The sequence below is a fragment of the Pantherophis guttatus genome, chromosome 8, assembly GCF_059756535.1.
Source record: "Pantherophis guttatus breed Tessera chromosome 8, ASM5975653v1, whole genome shotgun sequence".
In the NCBI taxonomy this organism is placed as follows: domain Eukaryota; kingdom Metazoa; phylum Chordata; class Lepidosauria; order Squamata; family Colubridae; genus Pantherophis; species Pantherophis guttatus.
In genome coordinates this window covers 25,058,007-25,070,438 of record NC_142070.1, presented here as the reverse complement: position 1 = coordinate 25,070,438, position 12,432 = coordinate 25,058,007, and the positions used below count along the sequence as shown (strand labels likewise).

At 41.2% G+C, this 12,432-nt stretch overlaps 1 long non-coding RNA gene across 1 annotated transcript; it reads right to left on the bottom strand.

The window, feature by feature from the left end:
- Positions 1 to 1,653: 1,653 nt before the first annotated feature.
- Positions 1,654 to 12,149, bottom strand: LOC148112570 (uncharacterized). Its single transcript, XR_015729301.1, has 2 exons — positions 11,631 to 12,149; positions 1,654 to 2,283 (listed from the first exon to the last, which is right to left on the bottom strand). It is a non-coding gene; the product is annotated as an uncharacterized LOC148112570 (long non-coding RNA).
- Between the last annotated feature and the right edge of the window lie 283 nt (positions 12,150 to 12,432).

Sequence of the window (12,432 nt, the reverse complement as noted above, 5' to 3'; positions counted from 1 at the left end):
ATGAGGAACTCTTCTAATCAGGCTTCAGCCAGAGAAGCTTCAAAGTGAGAAAAGGCCATTAACAGAAGAGCCAATAAGTACCACTTCCAGCATTTATTTATTTTGTTTGTTTGTTTGTCAAACATGTACATGTACAAAGTAGCAAGTATAAATATGAACATAAGCATGAAAAAAGGAAGTAAATACTGATAAATGGGGACAGTAAGACAGAGACAGTAGGCACGCTGGTGCGCTTATGCACTTCCCCTTTATGGACCTCTTAGGAATGGGGTGAGGTCCACAGTAGAGACTTTAAGGTTGAAGCTGTGGGGGTTTGAGGATGTAACAATGGAGTCGGGTAGAGCATTCCAGGCATTGACCACTCTGTTGCTGAAGTCGTATTTTCTGCAATTGAGTTTGGAGCAGTTTACCTTGAGTTTGTATCAATTGTTTGCCCGTGTATTATTGAGGTTGAAGCTGAAGAAGTTGTTGACAGGTAAGACATTGTAGCAGACAATTTTGTGTATAAGTTTAGATCAGACTACATGTGACACAGTTCCAGATTGTCCAAGCCCAAAATTTCAAGCCTGGTGGCATAAGGGATTCCATTGTGAGTAGAGAAGTGGAGTACTCTTCTCGTGAAATATCTCTGGAGCTGCTCAATTGTATTAATGTTCATTAATACGTAGCATGAGGATACACTCAAAAGCACAGCTAGCAGAAATATTTTTTTTTAAAAAAAAATCCTGAAACATCAAGAGGCTAACAAAGAAAAACAGAAAAAGAAGAGATCCAAGAAGCTGCAAGATAATATTGGTTACAAGGAGTCCAGGTTAAAATGAGTGAGAGACATTCCTTTACCAAGACACAATGAAAGATCCTTGAAGGATTTCATTGGTGTTCATTTAATGGAGTTATTTTAGATTCTTGGGACATCTTAACATTTGTTCTTTTTTTTTTTTTTTTTTTGCAAAAATTGCATTTTTTAAAATCCACCAAAAAGGTTCAATGGATTCATCTAAGATTTCTTTTTTTTTTTTTTAAGGACTTTTCTAAAAAAAAATAGAAATTGAAAAAGAAACGGAAAGATATGCATTTCTGCTACATCTCTGGTGAGCTTTTGGTTTTCTGTTTTTCCTGCTTGCCAATTGAGTTACATCCATGAATCTTTGAAAGGCTGATCGCTTAGCTGGAAAGAAATATGTTTTGTTTTGTTTTTTGCACAATGTAACGGTATTTCCCCTTCCATCTGGGAAAAAAAAAACCTTTGGGAAAAATGCACACTGGGATATTTATACTGATTGTTGTTGTTCTCCCTTTGGCCTTTGCATTCCCAATTTATTACCCTTCATTACAAATTTATTTCCATCCATAACATATAATTATGTTTAGTGGCAAATGATGGTAATGTTCTTCAGGGTGTATAAACGTGACCGCCAGGGGGCAAAGCCACAAATCTAACATGGAAGTAATCTGAAAAACAGCAAAATGGTTTTCTTGGCTTTCTTTTTGATATAACATAAATAACATCGTCATTTTATCCAAAGATCTGGTTGACTTAATAACTGTGCATAAATCATTTACATTTTCTCTTCGTTCCTTTTTTTCTTTTACAATACTATTTGATTCCATTATATGTTTAAAAAAATATATCTCATGATAACATGCAGCTGCTTTTTGCATACATATTTATTAGCTGAAGTTATTTGTATGCAATCTTAGGACTCTCAGAAGCATACAGACTATAAGAAGAAAAAATTAAGTCAGCTATGATAAGATTTAAACACAAACAGAATATAAAACTGGAAAAATAATTACTTGTAAATAATAAGTAAAAAATGCAGTAGGTTTAAAAAAAACTGGAATGTTCCTCCAAAATGCTCAGTTTTGAAGATCCTTCAAAAAAAGCCATCAGGGACCTAACAATGTCCTGGAACTCCAGAGGAAGTTCAATACAGAAGTGCAAGACCACTAGGAGTTTGTCCCAGCTCTAGTAGGTCAGTCCAGTACTAGTTGGAGGAAGGAGTCAAGAGGGGTGTGAATCCAGACTATGGGTAGTAGAGCTCACAGTAGCAAGGACTACTTACTCATGTTTGACCAACTTTAACTCCAGATAATCAAGCTAGAATATACTTCATTCACTTCCATTGTATCTACCAGTCAGAATCAAACCTGGAACAAAATTGAGCAACTTTGTTTAACAGATGCCTAGAATAGTCTTCACAGTGACTCTGCAAAAGTTCGTCTGACTTTCCTTTACCCAGGAGGACCTTGTTCACCCAAAATGGGGCCACTGGCCAGTACCTACAGATATAATAAAGACAAAGAAGTAAGCATGCTCTTACCACTATAAAGTAAATCCTTCTAAAGGCTGTGCCCAGTCAGCTTCATCTTTATTTATTTATTTTGTCAAGTACGTTTTAGATAATATATATCAGTATAACCATGAATTAAATACATAAAATGAATGCAATTAAAGGGAACATTAGGACAGGGGCTGTAGGCACGCTGGTACTCTTATGCACGCCCCTTACTGACCTCTTAGGAATGGGGTGGGGTCAACAGTAGACAGTCTTAGGTTAAAATTTTGGGGGTTTTGGGATGAAACCACAGAGTCAGGTAGTGCATTCTAGGCATTGACCACTCTGTTGCTGAAGTCATATTTTCTGCAATTGAGTTTCGAGCGGTTCACTTTAAGTTTGTATCTATTGTGTGCTTGTCAGGGATGGGTTCTACTTACCTTTACTACCGGTTTGCAACAGAGCGCATGCGCAGAAGCTTCTGTACATGCACAGATTGTCCATTATGACATCCGGGTGGGGCTTCCCGCCACTTTTACTACCGGTTCGCAAGAACCGGACCACTGGTACTTGTGTATTGTTGTGGTTGAAGCTGAAGTAGTCATTGACAGGTAGGGCATTGTAGCAGATAATTTTATGAGTTATGCTTAGGTCATGCATAGTCCTAAATTTTCTAAGCCCAGAATTTCAAGTCTGGTGGCATAAGGTGTTCTGTTTCAAGCAGAGGAGTGGACTTCTTGTGAAATATTTCTGGACACGGTCAATTGTATTAATATCCGATATGCAGTGGGGGTTCCAGATGCTCTGATAAATTGTGTAATATTACCGGAGAAGAAGTTATGCAAGATTAGGTTTACAACTCTTAATGCCTTTTTGGCGATGTTGATACAGTGGGCTATGGCGCTTAGATCATTAGATATAAGTACTCTATGGTCCTTGACAGAGTGAGGCTCATCTACAAGGTCATGTCCACTCAGCTTGTATTTTGTGTTCTGATTCTTTTTGCCAATGTATAAGACAGAGCATTTGTTAGTTGAGATTTGGAGTTGTCAATTGTTTGACCATTCTAACACAAAGTCAAGGTCTTTTTGAAGAGTCTTCCTGCTATGGTACAGGAGATGCTTCATGTGTTTTTTCATCTCCCAAAGCTCCTCTATAAGCCAGGGTGCTATTTTCTACAAAAGAGGACTGTTTATTTATTTAAAAGATTTATATAGCTGCCCAACTCACACATGGTGACATGCTGAACATATACAGTAGATACTAAAATAATTGATCCCATTGGAAGTGAATAGAGGACCTACTGAAGAGCTTAGAAGAACTAACACAACCCTTATTTATAATACAAATTTTCTTCATTTCATTTGGTTTCTATACCCTCATAAGTGACTGTAAAATCAGGACTACTATGAGCATTCATCCAGTGTCTGTTAACTGCCCCAAATCTGCTGTCTTTATAAAAATCTAAGCGCGTCTTAGAGCTCAGCCTTGCAAACTACAAATAGACCTCACTTAACATCCACTTCTTGAGTGACTGTTCAAATTGCAACAGTACTGAATGAAGGGTACAACTTCATTGTTGTGGCTGCTGCAGCATCCTGGCAGTCATGTGGTTACCATTTGTGAACTTCAAAGCAAAGTCAACGGGGAAGATGGCAGGAGATTACAAATGGTGAACACATGACCACAGAATGTTGTGACTGCGTAGAATTCACCTAACAAGGGCAAATTGTAAATTGGTGCAGTCATGTGACATCATACCTTAGAACCATGCTGCTTAGCTGTGGAGTTCCTAGTCCCAATTACCATTGGTGAGAACTACCTGTATAGAAACTGTGGAAAAGTGCCTGCAGGCCTCCATCTTGGCTTTCTTAACGGGCACTCTGCTATCTGGTATAGACTGCCCCAATGTAAGAGATTAAAGTGCAGGAGCTATGGGATGTAATAGAGCCGTGATGGCGAACCTATGGCACGCGTGCCACAGGTGGCAAGCAGAGCCCTCTCTGCAGGCACGCCAGCTGTCGCCCCAGCCCAGCTCCACCGTGCATACCTGCACGCCTCCCGCTGGCTAGCTGGTCTTCAGTTCTCTGCCATGCATGCGTGTGGGGCGGGGTGCATACGGGAGATACATGTGTGGGGGAGTGCATCCATGAGGGGGTGCAAGTTGGTGCAGGAGGCTTTCCGTGCCCAAAATGGGGTGCGGGGGCCCTTGCACGATGCCCCCGCGCCCCATTTGGCTTCCAGGTTGGTGCAGAAGGCGCATGCGTGGGGAACGCTCACATTGCATTTTGGGGGTTCTGGCACATGTACGTGCATTCACACACATGTGCACGCTTTGGGCACTCTGCACCAAAAAGGTTAACCATCACTGTAACAGAGTTTCCTTGGATGAATCTACTGTAGCATACTTGCCTATTCAAACCAAACCAAATCACTTAACTAGTGTCATCCCGTTTTTATAACCTGGAATATTGAAAAGTGGAAAGTCAGAAGTAAAGGTCTATTATTTCTGGCATGCTTCTCTATGGTAGATTTTTTTTCTCCCAGGAAACATGATGGGTATATGAATTGACCTTACAGGGATTTAAGACAACCATATTAGCTATGCCTGGAGTAGTCAAGGAAGATATCTGAGGTTTTAGGCACTTTAATTTTCACCTCTCTAAAGGCTCAAATAGGTAAAAGAACTTGGGATCATTCATCAATTACTGTAATTATGAAATATTAATAATATATTTGCATTCCAAATATGGTATTTTGGTAGAAAGCAGAAGTCAATAAGCTTAAATCCAGTCTTTGGATAAATACCGGCTGGAACTACTCCACAACTCTGTTTGATTGTGGCAGAAAATTTCAAATTTTCCTGGGGAAAAAACAAGCTAAAAGAAATTGTGGCTTTATGGCTTTTCCAATGATGCTATTTTACTATTAAGGCAAATCAAATTAAGTTAGACTTAAGACAAAGGATTTCAATATAGGTTAAATAGAAAGTGCTGCCTTCCCACAAGATATATTTATAAGTAAGTGAATTTTAGTTCTCAGATTACTTCATACCAGATTACCTTTATACCTATACCATATTTAAACCTCTAAATTCAGGAGAGCTTTAATTCTTCCCCATTTTAATGTCGTTTGCACAGCTGTTTTGGAAGGGAGATGTAAGAGAAATCCTTTTGAAGCACGGTAGCATCCCTGTAGCACTCATGAAGCTGGCCCACTCTCTGCTTCACTGTCACATTTACAGGGATATTTGTCATCAGCTAAATATTCCTCTTTTAAATTTCCTAGGCATTTTGGTAATTTCTATTTTACGTTATCTGTTATTTATCAAGATAAGTCTACTGTATCTACAGCAGGGGTAAAATGCTCCCGGATCGGACCGGATCGCCCGATCCAGTAGCGATTTCTCCCTGTGGTTCAGCGACCCAGTAGTGATCGACGCCCAGGTGTCATTAATTCCTGGTTTTAACCAGGAAGTAATGTTTTTTACCTTCTGTGCATGTGCAGGTTTTGTGCGTGCGCAGGTGTGCACACGCATGTGACACTTCCGAATCGGTAAGGAAGGTAAGTAGATTTCACCCCTGATCTACAGGTTGTCTTCAACTTATGAGAAGTCTAAAAATTCTGTTGCTAAGTGAGACATTTATTAAGTGAGTTTTGCCCCTTTTACGACCTTCCTTGTTACCATTGTTAAGTGAATCACTGCACTTGTTAAATTAGTAACATGGTTGTTAAGTGAATCTGGCTTCTCCATTGACCTTGCTTGTCAGACCGTCGCAAAAGGTGATCGATCACATGACTCAGGGACACTACACTCATCAAAAATATGAGTAGTTGTCAAGTGTCTGAATTTCGATCACATGACCATGGGGATGCTGTAATGATCGTGAGAAAAACAGTCATATGTCACTTTTTTCAGTGCTATTCAATGGTGGTATTCAGCCAGTTCTATCCAGTTAGGGCGAATCGGTAGCGGCGGCTACAGGTGGCTCTGCCCATCCACCCGGACGTAATCACGTCCCATTTATCCAGGTTTTTGATGCTCTGCACATTCGTAGAAGGCCCTGCACATGCGCGAGGTGGGCGCTCAGATTTGCGAACCGGTAGTGAAGGTAAGTGAATACCACCCCTGGTGCTATTCTAACACTCGCGTCTAACAATCATTAAATGAACTGTTGCAAGTCGAGAACTAGCTTTTTTTTAAAATAGTAAAATTTTGTTATGTTGGCCAATAACAGTTATTGACATATTTAGGTGCTATTTTTTTCCCTTTAAAATTCATTAAAATTGTACTTTTTAAAATTATGTATATGATGTTATGTCTATGAACAAAGTAAAATTTTAATTTGATTTGAAGCTGATAACATTTGGAAATGAGAACACATATACAACGATGTTTTCAGAAATGTCAAACAACTCTACTAGATCTCAAGTTCTGGCATTTTATAATGTCAGCCAAAGTGCTATTTCAAATGCTCATGTTAGCATCACTGGAATTAAGCAGTGTATTGCCTCAGGGTCACAAAGAAGAGACGAAGCCAATAACCTATTGGTTAATATTTAGCAATCCAGAAATGTGGTGTGCCTGAACTGAGAAAGAATGTAGGAACAATTCTTAAAGTATCTGTAAAAACTGGAATCTTACCAACTGAATGCAGCCTGCAGTTCTTGCTTGCCCTGATATACTGCAAATACAGAGACCAGATGCCCAGTCTACTCTTCTAGAAACTATCCTCATGCTGAATATTACCCAGGAAAAACAAAGTAGATGATTTGTCTCAACACCCAGTAAAATGTCTTGGTTCAGATTCAATTTGACTTTTAGAAGTAGTCTTATTGCATCCTTTGATATTTATATCTGATTGCTTTCTTCACTGTTCACTTTACTGCTTTTGACTCAGAACTATAGGCAATGCTGAACTTATACAAAATGACCGAGCATTACATGAATTCAATATGCCCAGCCCATTATTGGCAGAAAAAAAGAAGACTTATCAAAGGGATGAGATCTCTATAATGACAGAATTGTTCTTCCAGTTCAGATGAGATTAAATGGTACAAGAAATATCAGAAACATCTAAACGTAATATATCTTCCTTTTCTTTTCTACCTTTTTATATTATTTTTAGGTTTGTATTAGCTTTTTTCTTTGTATTTGTAAACTTTAATAACAATTATTGAAAAATTTACATGCCTATCAAAAATTATTTTTTCTAGGGGTTGAAAACACGGCCAGTCAAATCAGATCAGTTGCTATGAAGCACTTTGAAAACACGATAGTTAGATGGACACATTCTGATAAACCCATAATGTATCTACGTCAGGGGTGTCAAACTGAAGGCCAGCGGGCTGGATCTGGATCGTGGGGCTATCCTGGAAACAACGAAGGGCCACATGCGGCCCTTCCAAGCTCTGTTTTCGCTGGCAGAGGGTTTAGGAGGCCATTCCAGGTGAAAACGGAGTTTGGGAGTCCATTTTCACTGGCAGAGTGCTCAGGCCATCACAGGCGCCCCCCCCATGAGTGATGTCAAGCTGGCCACACCCATCCCTGCACCTCAAGGTCAAACACAACCCTGATGAGGCCTTCAATGAAATCGAATTTGACGCTCCAGATCTAAATTCACACAGAAAGATTCCAATGATCACATATGGTTCTAGGCCACATGCTATCTGCCCTTGATCAAAAGGAGAACATGCTACAAATCAGATGCTGATACCATTTACTTAGACTTTGGTTGAAGCGTAAAGGTTAACCACTCTGTAGTCATTGTCAATTGTTTTCAGTGAGATTGGTCTTTAATTAGAGAGTACAAAGATTTATCCTGTGACTCAAGAATCATCCATTAGTAAAGATCTAAGAAATGTTTCACAGTATTGGATTAAAAAAAAAAGAAATAAATATTTTCTGTCCACCACAATGGCTGCACATGACTTCATGGTAGGTTCATATCCACATAGTTTATGGTAACTACTGCACATGTTGAAGGTCCCAAAGGTGGGGGTTTTTCTCCCCCAAAAAGGCAACTGAACTTTCTTGGTTTGTTTCTTTGAAAACATTTCATTTCTCAACGAAGAAGTTAATTTAAGTTAGAACTGGAGAAACTTCTTGGATGAGAAGTGAAATGTTTTCTTAGAAAAAAAACCCCAAGAAAGTCCAGTTGACCTTTGTGGGGGAAAAGCACTTTTGGAAGAACCATGATCTGGATGATTGAAAATCTCCATGGATACATGTTGAAGGATAACTCAACTATCTGATATAGTTCAAGGTGGGTGAGTGCCATACCCAAACTGCCATACAAGAACAAAGCTATGCAGAGTGTGTGCAGGTGAGATACATGAAGTGGCAAAGTGTTTCCCTTTTCCTTCATAGTCCTAGGAAATGACAGCATCACAATACTTTCTGATAAATTTGTGGGTACTTGCAAAAGCAGATTTCTTTTACATGGCGAATGACATTCTTTCTTTATACTTTTGAATACTATTTTTTTGGCAGGCAACAATAATTCTGTAAGCAGCCAGAGAGAAAGTTGTCAGCTGGAACAAGTCTTGGAGATGGGCTGTTCTCCACTTGGAACAATCTTCTTTTCACCTCCAGTTTTGTACATTAAATTATAGCCAACGTAATCACTGGGGACATTTTTTTCACATACTCTCTTTTGGATTATGTCCATGGAATTGTCACATTCCTTAATGCTGTCATTAACCAAAAATAAACCTCATAAGCACCAAGCTTTGGAACAATTCTTATCCAGAAAGGATAAATAAAGTAAATAAACTCTTCAGGTGGAAAATTCTGCAATTCAGCAGATCTCAAAGTTAATTATACTTAGAATATTAATTTCACCAGGTGTACCGTTCATATTATGATTATGCCTGAAAAATGAACGGTCTAATTAATACGATATACAATGCAGTTTGCATCATATAAAATCTCAGAGATGATATGACACAATTATTTCAAGAGTGAAGTAATGAGCATAGTCCAGGGGTGTCAAACTCGTGGCCCCTAGGCTGGATGCGTCACGTGCTGGCCATGCTCACCCCCGTTTTTGAGAAGGGAAAAAGTCGTAATATAGCACATGACAACGCATGTTTGACACTCCTGGCGTAGTTCATTCTTCATTCTTGTCCCAATACCCTTGTTTTTGCATCACAAGAAATAGTCATAAAATCCAAATCTGCATCTTCCCATGTATACAGTAGGTAGTCTTTGATTTATGACCACCACTGAACCTTAATTTTAATGTTGTTAAGTGAGACAGTTGTTAAGTAAATTTTGCCTCACTTTATGATCTTTCTTGTCACAATTGTTAAGTGAATCACTGCAGTTGTTAAGTTAGTAACAGAGTTGTTACTACTTTTGGAGGATTTGGACCATTTTATTGCTTTGATTTAATGAGCTACAGCTGAACTTTATATTCTTTCTTTATTAACTGTGCTGTCCCACTCACTCACACACACACACACACAATGGTGGTTTAGTGATTTTCTTAATATTCCCCAGCAATTCTCTTCACCAAAAAGCCACAACTGTCCCAACTGAATCCAGGCAAAAGAAAACCAATATTAATCCACAGAGCAATGGCCCAATGAGTCCACAAGGCACATGAAAGTTCCCAACAAGATAAGTCCACCAGGCAAATTAAATCCACAATACAAGAGGGTTGAAAAGGCAAGAAGAGTCCAGAGTTCTGAGGCATGATTTGAAGTCAAGGCATGGTGTCACTACAGCTTTCAATGCAGCCCATCAAGAAAGATAATAATAATAATAATAATAATAATAATAATAATAATAATAATAACAACAACAATTTTATTTCTATACCGCCCTTCTCCCGAAGGACTCAGGGCGGTGTACAGCCTAATTAAAAAACAGAATAAACATCAATTTAAAATAATTTAAAAATATTAAATAAATTTGGCTTAATTTAAAACCCCAAAAATTTAAAACATCCAATTTAAAATTATATTGCTAACCCAGCCTGGCGGAACAATAGGGTCTTAAGTGCGCAGCGAAATACCCGGAGGTCAGAAATCTTATGAATTTCCGGGGGCAGTTCATTCCACAGGGCTGGGGCTCCCACAGAGAAGGCCCTCCCCCTGGGTGTCGCCAGCCGACATGACTTGGCCGATGGCACCCTGAGGAGACCCTCTCTGTGGGAGTGAACTGGCCTGTGGGAGGTTATTGGTGGCAGAAGACGGTCTCGAAGGTACCCGGGTCCTATGCCATGGAGCGCTTTAAAGGTGGTAACCAACACCTTGAATCGCACCTGGAAGACCACTGGGAGCCAGTGCAGCTCGCGCAGGAGGGGTGTCACGTGGGCGCAACGGGTAGCACCCATAACCGCCCGCGCGGCCGCATTCTGGACCAGTTGGAGCCTCCAAGTGCTCTTCAAGGGGAGCCCCATGTAGAGAGCATTACAGTAGTCCAACCGGGAGGTAACAAGGGCATGAGTGACTGTGCGCAGGGCGTCCCGATCCAGAAAGGGCTGCAACTGGCGAATCAGGCGGACCTGATAAAAGGCCCCTCTGGCCACGGCCGTCATATGTTCTTCTAAAGACAGCCGTGTGTCCAGGAGGACACCCAGATTGCGAGCCCTCTCTGTGGGGGGCAAAGATTCACCCCCAATAGTCAGCGATGGCACCTGCTGACTATATCGGGACGCCAGGAGCCACAACCACTCGGTCTTGGAAGGGTTGAGTCTGAGCCTGTTCCTCCCCATCCAGACCCGCACGGCCTCCAGGCAGCGGGACATCACATCAAGGGCATCGTTGGGGTGGTCTGGGGTGGAGATGTACAGCTGAGTGTCGTCAGCGTACAGGTGACACTTCACCCCAAAACCACGGATGATCTCACCCAGCGGCTTCACATAAATGTTGAACAGGAGGGGCGAGAGGACCGACCCTTGCGGCACTCCCCATGCAAGATGCCTCGAGGTCGACCTCTGCCCCCCTGCCAACACAAACTGCGAGCGGTCGGAGAGGAAGGAGGAGAACCACCGCAGAACGGTGCCCCCTATTCCCAACCCCCTCAACCGCCGCAGCATGATACCATGGTCGATGGTATCAAAAGCCGCTGAGAGGTCTAATAGGACTAGGACAGAGGAACAACCCCTGTCCCGAGCCCTCCAGAGATCATCCACCAACGCGACCAATGCCGTTTCTGTGCTGTGCCCCTGCCTGAAGCCCGACTGGCACGGGTCCAGATAGATAGCTTCATCCAGGTGTCGGGGAAGCTGTCGTGCCACCACGCTCTCAACAACCTTCGCCACAAAACGAAGGTTGGAGACCGGACGATAGTTGGCTAATTCAGCCGGGTGAGGCTTCTGCCTCACAAATAGCCAGACTGACCTTCGCTGTGTCTGTCTTTTCTTCGCCTTACATGTTCTTGGATCAGGTGGGTAAGGCAGTTCCTCTTCCTCATCGCTGACAAGCGGCAGCTGTGTACTTTCTCCATCGAAGCCTCAGGGTTGTCCTGCTGCTGCTGTGCCTCAGCCAAATCAGCCGTCTGGTCATTCTCCCATCAACCACTCCACCTCGCTTGGACTCACAGCCCCTCGCCTCAGAGCCATCAGCTGCCTTCCCCTCCTGGTGTGCCCAGGACTGGCATGTCTTCCTCTGAACTAACATCCAGAGAGGCTTCTGGGGAAGTGTCCGGGGAAATGATCGTATTAACTTTCTGAGGGAATTACCGGCATGAATATGCTTTATTTGTCAAGCTCTGTAAAAGTTGAGTGACATGAAAAATCATATGTCACAATTTCTAGAATAATAAATTTTCAGAATTAGGAATGCCATAAACCTTGTTGACAGCTCAGCCAAGCTTACCGTATGGGTTATTACGTTGATCTCAAAGCTGTTGCCATAAATATTTACAGATCTCTGCCATTCATTTGTCAGGTCCGAAATAAAATCACAGATCACTTTTAATTGAATGGCGCTTTCACTCTTTCCTTTTCTTTCCTTTTCTCCCTTTTGGCAGTTATAAATTCAGTTCTGATTTTGTATCTACAGACACAGTTGGATGGGTTTGGGATTTTTTGTCTTTATTTTTCATCAGGGGCTACAAGTCAATTAAATTGCTTAGACATTATCTGTCAGGAAAAAATGCTCACTGGAATAAAAAGCTGTTTATTAGGATGTCTTGACTATG